The sequence below is a fragment of the Haemaphysalis longicornis genome, unplaced genomic scaffold (genome assembly GCF_048455015.1).
Source record: "Haemaphysalis longicornis isolate Haplotype H1 unplaced genomic scaffold, Haemaphysalis longicornis Haplotype H1 scaffold_6, whole genome shotgun sequence".
NCBI lineage: Eukaryota > Metazoa > Arthropoda > Arachnida > Ixodida > Ixodidae > Haemaphysalis > Haemaphysalis longicornis.
The window spans coordinates 161,681,153-161,693,578 of NW_027526407.1; the positions used below are offsets into that span (position 1 = coordinate 161,681,153).

The 12,426-nt window shown below is 42.6% G+C and overlaps 1 long non-coding RNA gene across 1 annotated transcript; it reads right to left on the bottom strand.

Annotated features, from left to right (window-relative positions):
• Positions 1-229: 229 nt before the first annotated feature.
• On the bottom strand, positions 230-8,089 carry LOC144142033 (uncharacterized). The gene is made up of 3 exons (XR_013316801.1): positions 7,912-8,089; positions 2,340-2,487; positions 230-349 (listed from the first exon to the last, which is right to left on the bottom strand). It is a non-coding gene; the product is annotated as an uncharacterized LOC144142033 (long non-coding RNA).
• Positions 8,090-12,426: the final 4,337 nt, after the last annotated feature.

Consider the following 12,426-nt stretch of genomic DNA (forward strand, 5'->3'; position numbering starts at 1 on the left):
GCTACATACAACAAAACAAAAAGAAGCGTTTGTAAAGTTTTTAACAACGCAATAAAAACTGGAAGGGTTGTCGTAATTTCTCGCATAAAGCTTGTTCAGGTGGGTGTTTATTTCTCTTTCATTTTTATTCTTCATCGTGGCAACTCAGCCTAGTTTTTCTCAGTCCAATAACAGCGAATGGTTTGATATATTGAAAAAGTGAACAAAATGATTACATCTTTTTATTTACATCACAAGCACCGTGAAATGTGCAACTACGGACCTAAACATTAAATTTTACGGGAAAAGATTCGCACGAGTAGAGTGTCTCGCCATCCTCAATCTTCAGAGTAACGACAACGTTTCCATCCTGAAAGGTATAAGAAAGAAAAATTCATCCGTTTTTGGTAAGCACAATTTTCACTTTTTCCCAAATATTGCAAAACGCTCAGATCAATCTATCACTACTCACTGAGCGGCCTTCTGGTCATGTTTCAAACATAAAAACTTTAGGAAGATATGCAAAGGTGGGTAAAGCTAGCAAGAGCTAAAAACGAGTAGACATTTTTCTAAGCAAGCCAAGTATTTGGCAGCTATTTGGCAAGATAAATAAAAATTGTCGCATTCCTGGTATTGTTATTTCTAACGCTTCATTCATTGTATATAGCTTTAAAATACCGTCTCCGTAAATCGAGGCCAACTATCCCGGTCTTGTCCTCGGTGACTTCGATTGTGTGGGGGCAAAGGCTGAGGTGTAAAGTTTTTACTGCGTACAGTATATTTATTACCGCCAGTTGTTAAGCAAGTTCGGCTAAACGATTTCACTCACATGACTCAATTGTTGTCTATAGGAAACTATGCCAGCCCGTATTTTTACGCTACTTCGTGCCTGCCGTTTGAGGTCATCATTTTGACGACTGATATACTTTTTGTTTTGTTTCATGATGCTAGTGTCACAATATTGTGATTTGGCAGAGTTTTGTTCCCACTCCAAACTTTTGCTGAAGAAGACAATGGTACAAAACCGACTCTTTTGAACAGCTTTCGCTTCGGATGCATTATTGATGAATGCTCTCCATAAAATGCAAAGGTGAAATTTTCTTAGTTATCAGAAGCCCAACAAGTGTGCAGCTACCTTAAGTATTATTCTCGTTCTTCCAGTTATAGTGCAGTCAGTGGAGTGCAAGAGCACCTATTTATTCGCATGCATTGCACATTCATGAGTTTCTTGTCAGCTGGCTCTTTAAAATTTTTATTCTTTCTTGTGATTGTGCAGTACACCACAATAAGAACTGTGTGCGCAAATTGTGTTTTTCTTTACACAATGGGAAACATTATCCGTAGAAAAAAACATTTGTTTGCTTCACGCACCAATTCGTTTCAGAAGCTCAACCTGTCGTGTGTTGTATTATTTCTTTTGAGAGCTGGGTACTTTGAAACTGTCATGCAGCTAATGCGGATTTTGGGATGCACAATTTTAATAAATGTAATAGAACAGAGATCAGTGTGTTTATTTACTTTCGTACTTTATTAAGGGCTGGGACACTGAAGCGCTTAGTTAAAATCAACCGTGATTTAAACGGAGGGGGAAATTCTTCCGCATTGTCTTTTGAAAATGCATAGAACCTCGTTCTCCGCACGGAAGTGTCTTAATACCTATAAAACAGCAACGCATATCACTGGGATCGAAGAAATTGAACTCTACTTGCACCGTTAAGGAGCCATTTTGTAACTCGGTGTTTGTCACAGACAGATGTGTGTACTGTTATTTTTCTGTAGTATATGAAGTATAAAACGCAAAGCTTCACTTTAAACGACAGCGTATATTTCTACCCATTCGCAGTGTTATGTTAAAACGGAAGCACAGTTGGGAGCGAAATTGCTGATTATACGTCGCGAAACAGTTGTGATTTCGGCGTTCTAAGCGCGCGTAAGCTTGGGCAAGGTAACAGACAAGTTTACAGTGACGTACAGCCGGTAAAAGGCTTGTCTATAACACAGCGTTCGTACTCTCAGCCTTATCCTGCCCCGCCGGAGCGGGATTTGAATAAAACTACTGCGGAATTCTGAAGTCTTAGCCCTTCGCTTTTGCCTCCGACATGTATGGAACGAGTATGTTTCGGCAGTTTTCGGATGTAGCTGGTTGAAGTTGAAATCGCTGTTATAGACAAGCGTTTTACCGGCTGCACAGCTAAGTGGCTGTACAGTCATGTGGGGCCACCCTGACGTGATGACAATGCTCTTCCATTTAAATTATGCTGACGTTGATTCGAGATTTTTTCCCAACAGCCCTACAACAACATTGTTGCTAGTATTTCGTCGTTTCTATCCCAACCGCTGGTTTATAACGCCATACTTACTCCGAAGTAAAGCTTGGTCGTGAGGCCGGCAGGTACGTCGAACTCAAGGCGGGCATTGTAAAGGCCAGGCTTAACGGGGCATTGGCCGTTCCACTCCTTGCTCACTTCTTTTTCAATGTCCGTGGTTCCTCCACACAGGTTCATATCACTGAGAATAACGCATAACACTGAGTGAACACTGTCCTGGATATTTTTATAAACCCCAAATGTTCTATATTCATGCTTCTGATAATACACTGGTTGAGGTTATTGTCAAATCACAACACTTGTACGTAAATATTCTGCTGTAACTGATGGCTTTACCGCTTGGTGAATTTTGTTGGTCACCTTCTTTTCACAACGCACCTTTTCCACGGCATAAAAAACGTGAGTAGTGGCCTTTACGACAGGAACGGTACGATTGGCTAGTTGGTTGTTGCTGAACATTTTAAAATCCGCGCGAAGTGGTCAGGACACAAAAAGAATTGACGAAGGCGTTAGCGCTGTTCCGTCACTCCAGGTTCTTGTGTCCCGTCTCCAGCTGGCTGAGTTCGACTGTTGAATCAGCGAGCAGCACAACCAGGAGAACTTCCCGCAACGCTTGCTGCTGTAGCCGTTTTACTAAACTTCATGACTAGTCAGAGTGGGAAGGATGGTGGGAAAGAACCGCAGGGCAGCCGCAGACTCTCAAAATAAATTCTTGACTACCCGCCCCAAACATTTATACCCAAGCCAAACAACGCCACACCTGTCAAAGTTGCATACAAAAACAAAAAGTTCAAAAAAGGGTGAACAAGGCTTATTTGTATGTATCCCTCAACTGAACCTTTTTATCAGTAAGCACCACAGATATTGGCCCACGTACTTTTTGCCCGTCTTGCCGATGTGAGAGGCTGCAACTATCTCTCGGTGTCACTGGTTACGGAGCTTGATAACAATACACCTGGTGGCAGCCGCATGTGTTCCAGTGTGAGGGGAAATGCGGTCGCAGACGTTTGTCGATGGGAGAGCGCATGCTCTGACAATCTAACATTCGCACACCTGCCAGTCTGCCCTACGTATGACGCACCACACGAGAGAGGGACTTCGTACTTGACGCCGGTTTGGCAGTCCACATGTCTGTGCTCTTGATTTTTGCCCCACCCCATTTCCCTCTTCCCTCTTTCGTGTGGTGCGTCATACGTAGGGCAGACTGGCAGTTGTGCGAATGTAAATTGTCAGAGCATGCGCTCTTCATCGGCAAAAGTCTGCGACCGCATTTGCCCTAACACTGGAACACATGCGGCTGCCACCCGGTGTATTGTTATCAAGCTCCGTAAGCAGTTACACCGAGAGATAGTTGCAGCCTCTCACAACAGCAAGAGGGGCAAAAAGTACGTAAGCCATCTGTCTGTGGTTTTTACTGATAAAAAGGTTCAGTTGATGAATAAATACAAATAAGTCATGTTCACCCTTTTTTTCCTGATCTTTCTGTTTTTATATGCAACTTTGACAGGTGTGGCGTTGTTTGTAGTCGGTATAAATGTTTGGGGCGAGTTGTCAAAAATTTAAAATTTAAGTTGAGAGTCTGCGGCTGCCCTGCGGTTATTCTTCCGTCTGTACCATCTTTCCCGTTCTGACTAGTCATGAACACCTACCAACTGGTCCAACTTACAACGGTCCTACGTTTTACGAAATTTGTGAGCACTGATAACCGCAAAGGTGGTAGAATATCAATCCCGGTTGGCTCGCCGATGACGACTCACTTCTTTACTCACGCACAAAGCACGCTGTTTCTGTGCGAAGTTGACAAACGGCTCTACGCATCCTGCTCCTGTTACCTGCACTTCTATGTGGTATTTTTTTGACAGAAAGCCACACAGTGCCATTTACATTCTGCTTGAAACTATACCAACCTTGCCAACCGTGCCCCCGTTCCAAACGCTAACTCCAAAAAAAATTACACCATATTCCCGTGAGGAACCCTGAGGAGGCTGTGAAGCATCGTGGCGGTTCCGTGTGGTTCCATTGTGTTGCCGTTATGTTGAGTGAAATGGTTTTTACCAGCGCCAGAGGGAACTCCGCGTCCGGGTCCACACCGGTGGCAAAGGCACGCAAGTGCTGTTGTGTTACGTTGAGTAGGCGGTGGTTCTCGAGGCACCGAAACTCGTCCATTATGTTCTTCTCGATGTTGTCTCTGTGGTAGAATCGGTAGTGTCCGTCAGCTTTGGTGAGGTAAAGGTTGTTGACATTGGTGCACCGGCTGAGAGCAATGTACACGCCCTCCTCTTCGCAGCTTTGTTGTGGTTGTTGTTGTTGTTCCTTCACTATATTGGCGCATACCCAATCAGGGGATCGGTCAAACATCAGTCGCTAATTCGAAGGAGATTCCTGCCTAGGTGGATGATACGAGGAAAAGTTAGAAAATTTTTGAAGCTTTTTTCTTCTTGTGTTTGAGGAATCGAGATTGGAAATTAGTCAATATTGAAACAAAATAAATAAATAAAGAAAGAAAGAAGAAGAACAAGAAGGAGGAAGAACGAGGAGGAGAAGGAGTAGGAGAATAATAATATTAGTATAAAAAACGGCAATGGATACGTTTGGAGGGCTCTGGTGAGGTTCCAGAATAAGATACGAATTAGGTAGTAAATCTTTTTGATTCGCAGCTTTGTCTTCTCGTTCTTCTTCTTCTTCGGCGGTTCCCCTACGGGAAGACGACGGTGGTTGAATGCGAACCTATCTCGTGATGGATTCTTTGGTTGGCCAATCCCTAGGGGCATCCTGCCACAATCAGCATCAGACGCGCTGCGGACGGGGCTGGTTGAGCTGTTAGGCGCGTGGCGCTTCCCGCCACAGCTTTCCCACGGGAAATTCAGCATCCCCCTGTAAAGTTTTCAGTTCGTCGTTTCCGTTGACGTTCAGCTTCGCGTGCCTTCGTTGTATCAGTAGCTTCGTGACGTAGTTTGAATAAGTCAAGGACATAAGGCGCGTTCGTAGCACTTGCTGCTGTCCCGGATTTGTAGCGTGTGGGAAAAGCACCACGTACCTCCCGTTGCGGCCAGAGGGTCTTGGGATCGAAACTGGGCGCCGCTAACTATTTCTTTTTTTATAGTTTAGTATCGTGGAGCTGTGAGTGTCAAGAGGAGAGTTGCGCATGCGCAGTGAGCGTGTGGACGACGCCGCCATCAACGCCGCAGGACCAGGAGAGCCTAAGAAATGCTCCGCATTTAAAAGAGTGAACTTTAAAAATTGTTGAAAGCACCTGCAAGTGGAAGCAGTAATAAAACACCACAAAAAAGTCTTTGGCGATACCTTTGGCCATTTTGCTGTGAAACTGTCACCATTCAATATGCAATTTGATGCTGATGCGTGTCTTAAACATGATTAAGCAGCTTACTAAACAGCAAATTAGACTTAATACCACGTCAATATTTCATACAACCTTAAGCTGCCACCACACATTCATTACTTTTCGCTGACCGTTTGTGAAGGCGTTCCATTTTCCGAAGTGCGAAGTTTCTTGCAATACTAAACTACAGCCGTTGAAAAGCTCGGCTTGGCGCTAGAAAGGGTCACACTTACAAGGCTGTGTCGTGAATTTTCCCCTCAGCTCCACTAAAACTTTTGAGCACTGATTTTTTCTTTGTAGCGAAACCTTTTTCTTTGTTTTTTTCTTAATGTTTGGACCCTCTGCGCTCAAAGAAAAAACATTGAGGTTGTCGGGCCAGTCATTAGCGATGTACAGCAGTGGGATATATTTACGTTATCACGTAATTAAAACTCCAATTACTGCAAAGATTTTTTTTTACTTTTTCCAAGTTTTGGGAAGTACTGAGCTTACACAAAAAATAAATTTTCCCATTCGAGCGTTTCTAGATCCTGTACCACGTTACAAAACTGGGTCTTCGATCGTTGAGGTCACTGCGGCGTTAGAATGGTCATCACGAACAACGGAAATTACTACCGAAAGGTGCAGCACCCATGAAGAACTATTACAAAGCTAGCTATACATGGATGATGTGAAATTGTTTGATCACTTTGGTAATGTCCTTAATTTGGGCAGCAGGACCAAAGTGGTAATTTTTGCCTTTGCTTCTACAACCAGGGCTGAACGAAAGCATATAAGTGGTTTCAGCTGTGCCCCGCGACTACAGGTGTCATCACCCAGTAAACCCTTCAAACTGGTCTTTACAAATGAGACAGCATTCTTACTCACTTCCCCGGGACTGAACCTATCTATTCACCCGCAAAATAAAGTATGAGCTGTTCATTTTTGGGGCACTGCCGGACAAAACTGTGTCCCTCAGAAGAATAGGATCCTAAGAATGAAACTTTGCTAATTGTGTGAATTGTGCCCGTTGCTTTCCTTGCGTTATAACACCTCAAAGTACCGCATGGTGTCTCCTTTTAATACAGAATTTTACTCAGACATATATTGTCAGTTTCTTAAAAAGGTCAAGTCCCTTTCTAATCATTCTCTGATATGCCTCTCTTTTTTTCAATGTTGTATTCCTAGATTTGTGACTTGTTTTTGTCTAAGTGAACGAAGCTATTGCGTTGGGCACGTTTATTTAGAACGTTGTCTTACTGCATGTTTCATTATAACCGTTTTTGTGAGTTCCACGTAGAAATATAGAGTAAGGAACCACACAATTTTTTTTCCTGTGAGAGCTTAGTTGCGCAAAGAGTCATAGAGTCGTAAATAAAAATCTACCTTGAGACTAAAATGACTAATTTGAGTATTTAATGAAACAGGCGTATATTTCAGTGTTGATCTTATCCGAAAATAGAACCATAACGGTGTTAGGCTCGAACCTGTGCTAGTCTGCATTTTTTGTGCAGGCAGTTTTGCCTACAACATTCCGTAAGCGGAAATCTTTGATGCTATTCTATGAATTTTTCAAAGAACCGCCTCAAAGTACAACAACCTAAAATAGAATCAAAGCAGCATGGCCTAGAATACACACATAATCATACGCAGGCTCTTTATTTTGTGCAATGCGCAACGCCTGTGCATACGAATGTAATAGTTAAATTTGTTGGCAAATAAATACGCTTTTTTAAACTCGGTTACTGCAGTTTTTCAATGAGACAATAAGTTTTCTTTTGCAATTTCACGCCGCCGTGCAAAACACGTCTTTTGCAGAAGCAGCCTGGAACAATGTAAAATACATCATTACTTTATGATTGCATACTGCAGGCGGCTTGATGAAGGGATGCCGCAATTGAGCACAGGACTTTCAGACCGGATTTCCGGGGCAGTAGACATAAACTGAAAGCAATCAACCAAACGTGCCTCCAAGAGGTGAAATTAGAAAAAAGCCGGGACTGGGTTTTTTATGTTTTGAGAGAAGTTAACACTACAAACTCTCGCATCCTTGTTGGAGTAACCTTGTTATATTTGTACCGACAGCGTGACGGCAGATGTTCGAGGACGCGCACCCATGCAAGTTTCTCCGGCCATGTGAATAAAGCTGTAGTATATGCACTCGCAGTATTTGGCTTCCTTGAACACTGTTTTAAAATAGTGCAATTTCGTAAGGTATGTTTGATGGAGAGCTATACTGGAATGAAAAAAAACATACAAGTACAAGTGACTTACTTGGTAACTTACCATGGCAGAACTTCCGGGACGCAAGGAAGTTGTGCGCCGTTTGGTTTAGCGACGGTCATTTCGAGCTGAGGGTTTTCCCCAATGCTTTCCGTAACTTCAGCCAACGCGTCCACCTTCGCCGTTTTTCCAGCCTCAGCATCCGTCACGGTAATGTTAATTATATTTAGGCCGCTGGTCTTCTGCCCTTCTGCAATACGAAGAGCGAGCAGGGAGTGGTTACTTCTCTTTACGCTGCGATTTATTATCATTCGCCAAACGCAGAAGAAACACTGACCAAAATTGGGGCCAACCTATTTTCTCATGCCCGGTCAACATGGTGGAGAAGTGAATTCGTCACAACATAACTACATGAGGTTAGAAAATTGGCTCATTCTGCTTGATGCTTTTGTAAAGGATCACGAAGTGTTCAACATCAAAAGCCTTATGTTTTAGAGATTACGCAGACTAACGTAAGGCTTACTCTATATAATTTGTTAACTACTGGATATCAAAATTTACATTGGCCTTCAAATAATTTTTGCTTAGCCAACACATTTTATGGTTAAAGCGAGCTATGATAAGGATATAGTCTCCTTAGCACTCTTTCTAACTTTGATAGATAATAGGGCAGGACGGACACTTTATTATTTCTTTCGGAAATGCAAAAGTACAAATTTCTGCATTACTGCCCACGAAGTGTTCAATTGCACTACAAGGTGCAAGTGGTGTGGTAGTTGTTGCATATCATTTCTTTTTTTTGGGGGGGGGGGAAACAGAGGGAAACTAAGTGAAGTTTTCGTTCAGTCAAGAACGCGAAGAATACTGTATTTTTCAGAAAAATTAACCCAAATTAGCGGCATTCCACAAAAAGAGAGTGATCTGCCTAATTCAAAGTAAATTTCGCTGTTTCTAAAGCGGCAAATGTTTGTTGTAATTCCGTTGACTGCAAAAGAGAGAACGGCAAGCTAAGCGAGTGTAAACCTTGCCTAATGTATCAGAAGCATGTCTTAGATATGGCTACTTTACAGATGTGCAGTCGTAGTTGAGTGTTCAGCGGTATTTCTCGGAACAAGAAAAATCGAAGAAAGAACAACTTCAACATATCCCCAAGGCAGAAGGACATTTAAAATGTTGTCCACTTTGATGCACGTCGTATGTATGCTGGTAAAGGCTATAAAAGTTTGACGGAAAGCAGGTTTTAAGTGACGGCCGGCACACTTGGGCGGTGAGTGTGGCTGGAAGTAAATGTTAGTTTAAAATATTTTATTTGCGTGAAGCAAATCGCGAATTCACCAATGCACTGTACCTTCAAAATTTGAGAGTAGGCTTAATTAACTACGTTGATCAGTCAGGCACTGCCGTCCAGCTACATTTTAAACCATTGTGACCATGTCGTGTTTCTTCCAAGCCATCAAATGTATCCACAAATCACTTTGAAAACCGCTCCTTTGATCAAATAAAATTTCACGCATTTACGAAGTAGTTTTTCATTATCACGGAAGCATAAAAAGTGAGATTGGGACCCAGCTGTATTTATCAGCCATGGCCATCAAAGGTCAAGCCAAAAGAAGTCACCAACAGAACCCAGATACGATGACCAGGGCCAGTTGCCGCGGGCCTGAAGCTCGAAATGTGCATAGCTAAAGGAGAAGTGTGGAAAAGAGGAGGCAGATGACTAACCTTTCCAGCACTGAAGCATAAGAATATCAGCATGTACGAAATAAAGTGTCTGAATTACGAATCTCCACCAGGTAAATAACTTGTATTTAGGCTAAGTAAAAGTACATTTCAAAACTCGAATGACCCTGTGACTACCGCAAACACTATCAGGAAAATTACGGATGACGCCACGCTGCAATGCGAAACTTTCGCGCCGATGCTTATACAATATACACATCCGAAAGTAGAAATTATGGCGGCGTTATTAAAACTAAGAAGCACCCAACAGCCGCACGAACTCGTGACCTCAACGTACGCTTTGGAAGTTTCTATATCCTTTCGCGTTTATTGGGATTTTCTCAATTTTTTTGTTTGAATGGTTTCCACTTTGGCTGCTTGCGTAGCAGGCGTATGTGACTGCCGTACATGCAGCCCTTGCATGCACCTGGCCGTCCGCGCGACATAGCCTAATTTTGAGAGAAGAATAAAAATTATGTGTGAAATATTTCTGCTCGGTATATATTAGCAACTCACTTGTAAGCAGTACTGCTTTGTTAGGCTGTCTGATTAGAATTTTGAGCTTTAACTTGCGTCAATTGTCATGAGAATTTCCGAGCGTTGTGCTAAGGATTTCCGTTAGGGATTGATATTTCCAAAAAACAAATTTTGACGACATCCTGAAAAAAATAACGTATAGGCAGAAAAAAGCTGCTCTCCCTGAGCAATCTGTAAGCTCTGGCACCTGAACAGAGCATGCCGCTATACGAAAGACGACCAGGAAGGCAAAGCTCAATATGGAAAGCATTTTCTCTTTTCCAAACGTGTGCCTACTGGAGCCTTAAGCCAATCGTGTTTCTTTTATGCCATGCTCCCGGGAGGCCACCCACGTGCCTCTAAAGTTCGAAGGCACAGGGTACCTGCAACCGCATGGCGTTCAGAGATTTTATCGTCATAACAACATTACGACCCCATTGATAATTTTCTGCAATAAAAGGCGGTCATGTCCAACTAGCTCTCTTTGGAGGAAATGGTTTACGACTCTGTTGATCATTTATCGGGAGGAAAATATTTTATGTCAGGGAATTCAGCCATTTTTGGTGGAGGTGAAACTTCAGCAAAATAGATGAAACCCTCTACTTGCTGTCGACCTACAAATTTATGTGACCGGATATAGTGCACATTCGGGTCTTCCTTTCGCAAGAAATGTTCGAGCTGCTAACGTTTTATTTATTAATTACACATTCGTGAGCAAACGCTCCCTGGAAAACACACACAATTCCGCTTGACGTTTGATGGTAGGAAAGTAAAACTTCGTCTTTTAAATGCCTGGAAAAGTAAAAGCTTATCAGGAAAATTCGATAAATGTTTAATCAGAACACCGCACATGTCACAACGTTTAACAAGGTCATAAAATACGAGTTTTGCGGGAATAGATCTAGCGTGTTTCCAATTTTTGGCATCCTCGAGACTCTCAGCGGGAATTCGCAGAACAATCAGTAGACTTTTCAATAGAACATGGCGGTTATCGCTGCAGGATCTATGCCTAAACATCTTCCTTTGGTTGATAACCAATTTCTAACAAGAAAAAATATAGCATTCCCGTCGACTTCGGTAGCTACACGTTCATTAACAAAAGCAACAGAAACCCAAACCCAAACTCCGTTCTCTAATCAATTCTCTCAGTTTCACGGTTGTTCAGCAAGCAAACAGATTTTCTATGTGGAATTCTTACCACAATAGTTCACATTTAAATGCTGTGCCTTACTTATACAGTTTTCTCAGAGAAAAAAAACGTCCCAAGGTTGTTTTCCCGGGTTTTATTTTTATCTCAAGCGGGCACACTACCAACGCTTGTAGACTCCTATATGACCAAATGTAAACATTCCCCGAAATTAAGCTGGAGATATTACAACTGTGCCTAACATTACGTTGATAATCAATTGTCTAAGTATTGTTACAGTCTGTAGACACAAAAAGTGTGTTTGAAGCGCTAAAGAAGCCGCACAATGTGAACGCTGGCACTTATATGGCTAAGAAGGGAAGACTAGCTACCACACTACTCCCACTCCTCATTTCTGAGAACGCTAACATGCATAATTGTCGAAAACTGGATTTTCACCCGCTTATCTAGTTCCGCCGCTGTAGATACGGCGCTGAGTGAGATATTTTGTGGGTGCAGTTTCAGGCTTAAAACGCGTGCTATGCAATTGCGTTGAACCCCACTTGTTATGGCATCTTGAATGTAACATCACCAAGCAGACATTCTCTTCACAACCCAAAGCGGTTTACGATTTTTAATGACCAAGAGGAGCCCTGGAGTAAGCTGTAATCAGCGGTTCCCGCAGGGGCGCACATAGTTGATGCTCGATTGTGATAAGCTAGACGAGTTCTAGCAATCAGGTTGCCAAGTAGAGTGCTCGCGATTGTATATGGGCGCAATTTAAATTCCAGAAAACCCATAGTGCCGAAAATGAGGCCATGGTGTAGACCGGAGGGGTAAACCAACTGCTGGATAAATTGTAGAGACGTAGAATAAGGGTACTGTTTGTGTAGCTAAGAAATATAGTTGAGGTCTTATATGCGAAACACCATCCCTATTGCTGTGGTTAGCAGAAACGCAGGACAGTATGTCAGCGAATGTGCAATTAGGTGTCAAGTGGAATTGCTGGCGAGAATTTTTTCACGCGGCATCGAACACTAGCCAAAACCATTGGTCCCATTTTCGAGAAGAAAAGCGCCCACAAACTGTTAGAAGGTACAGAGGAGGATCAGGATAAATAATAAAACCAGGGAGTAAGAAATCACTGAGATGAGTGTTACTTCTTGTCCGGGGTTTAACCTTGAGAGCTTGCCGAAGTACTCGCGGTATTTACTGGT